At 37.3% G+C, this 7,206-nt stretch overlaps 1 pseudogene; it reads left to right on the top strand.

Annotated features, from left to right (window-relative positions):
- Positions 1 to 4,082: 4,082 nt before the first annotated feature.
- Positions 4,083 to 7,017, top strand: LOC121790314 (annotated as a pseudogene).
- Positions 7,018 to 7,206: the final 189 nt, after the last annotated feature.

The raw sequence follows: 7,206 nt of genomic DNA, 5'->3' as shown, positions 1-7,206 counted from the left end.
CATTTTTTTATTCTCTTTCTTACTTTACTAATTTTTCTCTCTTACTTTACCAATTATGCATTAAAACTCGTGCCGTTTCAAATATTTCTATTTTTTTAATATGGAGGTAGTATTTTTTATTATAGTGAACTAATAAAAAGAGAATGACTCAACTTTAGTAGGACATTTAATTATGGACATCTAAATGACAAAACTAGTCGATTAATCATGGACGGAGCAAGTACTTTGCAGCCTGAACCAGCTTCACACAATTCGTATTACATGATCGTTCTAGCGTAATTTCACTATATGTAGATAAAAAAGAAATTCAAAAATTTTGGTAGTCATGAGTCGTGACCCTCCCCACTACTTTTAGTAGCTTCGCCTCTTTGCTAGTGACTATCCATAACGTTCTACTGTAAAATTAAAAGCATACACAAATATTTTAGAAAATGGATTAGTGAACGAACTAGCGAAGCTATAGTCTAATATAAAAAAGTGGGTCTCACATTCCACGAACTTTTCCAACCAATTATTCTTTACATTTCTTAAAACTCGTGCCCACAATAAGAGTGACAATTATTATGGGACGGATGGAGTATTAGTTTTATAATTAAATGTGAATGAAATAAATTGGTAGAATATGAGGCCTACTTACCATCTATAGTCAAAGTGAAAGTTGACTTTTATTATGGGATGGACGAAAATGATAAAAATTGACTCTTATTGTAAGACGGAGGGAGTATAATAAAAAAATATATTAAATTATTAGTTAATGTAAATATAAATATTTTATATTTTATATATAAAATAGATAAAGTTAATATTTATTAAAAACATGTACGTGACAAAATATTATTATATCAAATATATATAGCTAAACACGAATTGTTAATTAGTTTATTTGAAAAATATTCTACTAATATATATAGTTACTATACATAAATTAAATATACTGTAAAATATAATATTTAGAAAATTATAAACTATAATTAACTGTAATATATTAAAAAATATTATGCCATATGTATAACTATTTATATATTATAAAAATAACAATTAAGATTTAATAACTTATAAAGTATAATTAAAATTAGGAAATGATAATTGCAATTAAATATTCATCATAATTAAATATTACTTCAAAAATGAAAATGGGTTTGGCGCAATGGTTTGGGTTAGGAATGCACACCGTTCGAAAACCGCCGGTTCAGGTTCGGAACCGGCGGTTCACGATTCAAGATTTCCATGAACCTGAACCGGCCCGCCAAGGTCCCCGGCGGTTCCGGTGGCGGTTCAAAACCGTCGGTTCCGGGCCGGTTCGTTCGGTGGTTCGTAATTTTTTTTTCTTCTTCTCGTTTTAATGTTTATTTCAACGAGACTACAAGTCACAATCACAACTTATAAGTTATAATTTACACTTAATGTTGGACTTGAGCCTTTGGGTTGAAAAGAGAGTGTATTGGATGATTCCCTTTTATAGCTACATGTTCTTGGATGTGTTGCTCTTTCTTTCAATATGGGATAAAACTCCTTATTTATAACTACATGATACATCTCCATCATCTTTGTTTATATTAGTTTATATCTTGACTATCTTCTATTATTATAACTTAACAACAAATATAATTACATAAAGTATTATTCTTTAATTCTTTATCATTATCGATTTGTTTGTGTATAAGTTTATGTGTATGTTAACTAATAAATACCATTATACACATTAAGGGAATAATTATTATACAAATTGTATTAATCTAGCGATAACTATAATATGAATAATTATTTATCTATATACAAATCATATTACTCAATAAGTGTTTATTCTTATCTATCAAGAATATATTCACAAATAATAATTTTATTTATATAAATTATACATCTATTAGAATAACAACTACTATACAAAATCGTACTATTAGTCTACTACTAATATATAAACTATATTATACCACTAAACAAATCATTCTTCAGTTATCTATTTTTATCATTATTATACCAATTATATTAATTGATGTTTTTTCACATTTTAATCAATATATTGAGAAAAAATAGCAACATACTTACATTTAAATCCAATTATTTGAATACGTCCACATTCTATAAATATACAAATTATTAGCAACATGCAACATTCAAATTTAATTAAACTATTCTAGTTGATGTTATTATTATCTATAATTTTGTCCTAGAAAAAGAATCATAACAAAAATAAAGATAAAGTTAGTGAATAATAAAATGTAGTAAAAATAAAGAAATTTAGAAAACAAAACAAAAGTTTTGTAACCCACATTAGAAAAAAAGAATGAATGATCTAAACATGTAGTTATAAAAAAATTCAACATATTTTGTCCCACAATAAAAGTGAAACAAAAAATATTCAAGGATGTCTCTATAAAAGAGAAACAACCTAGAATGGTTTCATAAATTCGCAAGCCCATCAAATATATATGGGCTATTATGAATTTCTTGTATTCATTTATTCGTAAAAATTATTTTTAAATATAAAAATTAAATTTTATAAATAAAAAATATATTTTTTTAAATTTCGGTTGAACCGCCGGTTTAACCGTTGAACCGGCGGTTCCGGTTTCTCATTTCGTTGAACCTGAGCCGGACTGTGTGAACCGCCGAACCGTCCGGCGGTTAGGAACCGCCGCCCCGGTTCCGGTTCCGGTTGTCCGATTCAGATTGTGCATGCCTAGTTTGGGTGAAGAGTGTGGAGAGAGAATGGATATGTCATCATTATTTTTCTTCCCAATAGTATTTACCAAGTTAAAATGCTTCAAAAAAGATACTCCATACCTGCATAATTTGACTAAATTTTGAAAGATTAAATATATTACTCCGTCAATGCCCAAAGAATATATGTTTTGGGTCCGACACAAGTTTTAATGCAAAATTGGTAAAGTAAGAGAGATGTAGAGAGAAAAAGTAATTAAAATATTTTTAGCGGAGAATGGATCTCACCTCATTAGAGAGAAAAGAACTTCCAAAATTGGAAAATGCATATTCTTGTGGGACGAACTAAAAAGGAAAAAGTGCATATTCTTTTGGGACGGATGGAGTAGTTTCTAATTGTAAAATGGGTTTTGAGTTTTATTTCTCTATTTATTTGTATTAATTCTCATACTTCCACTAAAAATATATTCTAATCTAATAATTTCGATTAATGTTAGACGGAGTATATTTTCTTATATATCAATAAATCAACTTATCTAAAATAAACAACGTCTACAAAGGAAATATTTCTTACTTTCTTCAAATTTTAGTTTTATAATTTAAAATTTTAACCTCATCATTCATATTTCAATAATATTTTTAATTTTTAAAAATTTGGGATGTTACAGAAAAAGTATACTCTTTTAGTCTCACCATAAATGATAAATAAAAAAAGAAATTCAGACTATTTCTATGCGACGGGGGAATACTTATTATCTCGTTCTTTTATCAAATCCTTTGAGCTAGACAGACTTATAAACATACGTATTTCTTTTAATAAGGTTAAAAGATTTTTATTTGTTCTCATGATCACCTTTCTCAAGCCTCAAACGAGAAAATTTTATTAAAATAGTACGAGGAATGGAGTTGAGACCTACTGTAATTTCTGCATTTCTACCAGTTTAATTTATACATGGATTTATTAACTAGTTAGTCTTGGTAGAGTTTAGTTATAAGCCATTGTTATAGTCCAAAACATTCAAATATTTTCTGGAAGAAAATTCAATCAAAATTTTTATCCATTGCTAAAATGATACAACCATCTTTCCCAATATAGATATTTCTCACATACCACGCTAAATATCCTCACCACCGGTCAAGACAATCCACAACCTCCCAAAGCAAAATCGTTTACACAAAAATGACTAAAACAGATACAGTTTTAGTTGTTCTCTTGAATTTACGTCGACTTTCTCCTTCAATTTCGAATGTCGAAATGATTATTACAACAACAATGAAGAATGCAGGTGATTTGAGACCAACGACAAAGCGTTAGCACTTAACCATTTATATCCAAAGATCTCAACAAGTTCATCACAGGAAAAAAGAGACTATCTATATACAAAAACTTTGAAAGGTATAGACGTATAGAGGTAGCAAAAATGGCGGATTCCACAAACCGAACGGATCAGATGATCGTATGCTACGCTCCAACGATGATCACAACGAATGGAATTTGGCAAGGCGATAACCCTCTCGATTATTCCCTCCCGCTCTTCATCCTACAGCTAACCCTCATCGTTGTCACCACCCGTATCCTTGTCTTCGCCCTCAAACCCCTCCGACAGCCCCGTGTCATCTCCGAGATCCTTGTAAGGCTCCAAGTAATATTGCATTTCTTGGAACATACCATACTTTTATATCACATCGTCCCATTTTCGTATGTCCCACAAAATTTGTCACATTTCACTTTTACAGTTTTTGGTAGTGGACTCTAAATTCCACTGACTCATTCTCACTCACATTTTGTTATAAAACTAATATATTAAAGTAGGACCCACATTGCACTAACTTTTTCAACTCACTTTCCATTACATTTCTTAAAACTCGTGTCTGGTCAAAGGTGACAAAATTTACGGGACAAGGGATGACACTATTTATTCATGATACTAGTATTTTGGAGTGACATATTTATTTATGTTTAACTGCTTTCTTTAAATGCAGGGTGGTATAATCCGGGGCCGTCCGTACTGGGCAAGAAGCAAAAGTTCGCAGACAACGATATTCCACTAAGGAGCGTCATGGTTCTCGAAACCATGGCGAATGTAGGCCTACTCTACTTCCTCTTCTTGATCGGAGTGGAAATGGACATCACTGTGATCAAGCGCACGGGTAAGAAGGCGCTGGTCATCGCGCTCGCAGGCATGATCCTCCCATTCCTCATAGGCATTTCTTTGCTTTCGTTCTGCACGAGAAGTCCGAGTTTGTGAGGCTAGGCACGTTCATACTCTTCCTCGGGTGGCCCTCTCTGTCACATCTTTCCCTGTTCTGGCTCGTATCCTCGCAGAGCTCAAGCTTCTCAACTCAGAGATTGGGAGGTTAGCTATGTCGTCGGCTCTTATCACGACATGTGCGCGTGGATTCTTGCTAGCCTTCGCCATCGCCTTAGCAGAGAACGAGGCTGCGTCTCTGGCTTCCCTCTGGGTGATTCTGTCGAGTGTGATGTTTGTTTGTTTTCTGTGTGGTGTGTTGTGAGGCCTCTCATTTTCCGGATGATAGGGAACTCACCGGAGGGGAATCCGTTAGTGAATTCTACATCTGCCTCATACTCACCGGAGTCATGATCTCGGGTTTCATTACTGATGCTCTTGGCACACACTTGTGTTCGGTGCTTTTGTTTTTGGTTTAGTCATCCAAATGGACCTCTTGGTATAACTCTTATAGAGAGGCTGGAGGATTTCGTCTCCGGCCTTCTCTTGCCCTATTTTTCGCCATCAGCGGCCTCAAAACTGACATCTCTTCTATAAAAGATTCAGCACTTGGGCTATTCTAGCTGTCGTTATCGTTCTTGCTGTGCCGGTAAAGTTGCAAGGCACGCTTCTTGTCCTCTCTATTACAAGATCCCGTTCTAACGAAGGCCTCACGCTCGTTTGCTCATGAATGCTAAAGTCTCATCGAGATGATCGTGCTCAATGTCGGAAAAGATCAGAAGGTATGCTGATTTTGTGCCCCGAATTCAGTTGTGTATGCACAGTTTTATTGTAGTTATCAACACGAAGACATTTGTACATAAACAAAATCTAGTTAACATACAAATCTCTTCGTGTTGACATCTATAACATAGGTTGTTGACATAGTTAGCACTCAGCAAATATTTAGCAACTGATCACATCCCTATATATATAACAGGTTCTGGACGACCAAGCTTTCGCTATTATGGTGATTGTAGCAACGTGATGACGTCCGTCATTAGTCCAATCGTGACATCCATATACAAACCTGCCAAGAAATTCGCACCGTACAAGAGAAGGACCATAAGAGAACGAACCCAGATGCGAGTTCCGTGTCCTAGTGTGCGTGCACACTCCTAGAAACGTTCCGACCATCATCAATCTTCTAGAAGCTTCAACCCGACCAGAAGTCCCATCTGCACGTACATCCTCCACCTAGTCGAGCTGACCGTCGCTCCTCCCGCCATGCTCATAGTCCATACAGCCGAAAATCCGGTCGGCCTGCCCTGAACCGAACCCAGGCCAATCCGACCACATCACCACGCTTTTGAAACTTCCAACAAAAGTAGGGTTCGTATCGGTCAATCCCCTTACGCCATCTCACCTTACTCGACAATGCACGAGGACATTTGCGAGGTGGCGGAGGCAAAACGCGTTGCTTTGATCATCATCCTTCCACAAGCACCAGAACGGTTGATGGTGGGATGGAGGCCACAACCCGGCCTTCCGCACCATCAACCAGAACGTGCTGGCAAATGCGCCATGCTCAATAGGATCCTAGTCGACCGGGCCTCACCGGTCGACCAGTGGCTCCAACCAGATCGCCCATCACGTGGCGCTTCTGTTCTTTGGCGGCCAGACGATCGGAGGCGCTGGCGTACGCCTCCGGATGTCGGAGCACCCAGGGATAAACTCAACGGTGCTACGGTTCATGCAGGGGAGGGCGGCGACACCGCGGGGCGGGCGCAGAGCGGGCGGGAGGTCTTGACAGTGGACACAGACAACGATCGGGAGAAGCAGATGGATGCAGAGTTTATCAACCAGTTTAGATCGAGGACTTCGAACGATCCATCGGTTATTTACACGGAGAAGTTTGTGAACAATGGGGAGGAGACGGTGGCGGCGATAAGGTCGATAGATGTGATTCATGACCTGTTTATTGTGGGGAGAGGGGAGGGGCATACATCGCCGTTAACGGCGGGGCTGACGGATTGGAGCGAGTGCCCGGAGCTAGGGCGATTGGGGATTTGCTTGCGTCGTCGGATTTCGCGCGACGTGTTCGGTGCTGGTGGTGCAGCAGTATGTGGGGGCGAGGTGTTTGGGGAGGCGGCGCGGGGACACCGGACAGTCCCGGGCAGCAGCATGATCGGCCGTTTGATTTGGGGCGGCGGACCTCGCCGAGGGGCTTACCGCCCGTGATGGCTAGCTAGCTGTGTAATCAGAATGAAGTTTTTCATGGATTCTTGTTGTATGGAGTAACTTTTTTAGTAATTTTTGTATAGATGAATGTTAGGAAGGTTTGTTGTATGTATAGTTTATAGACTAAAGTCCCAAA

This window comes from Salvia splendens, unplaced genomic scaffold, assembly GCF_004379255.2.
Source record: "Salvia splendens isolate huo1 unplaced genomic scaffold, SspV2 ctg474, whole genome shotgun sequence".
NCBI classification, from domain to species: Eukaryota; Viridiplantae; Streptophyta; class Magnoliopsida; order Lamiales; family Lamiaceae; genus Salvia; species Salvia splendens.
This window is presented reverse-complemented; position numbering and strand designations above follow the sequence as displayed.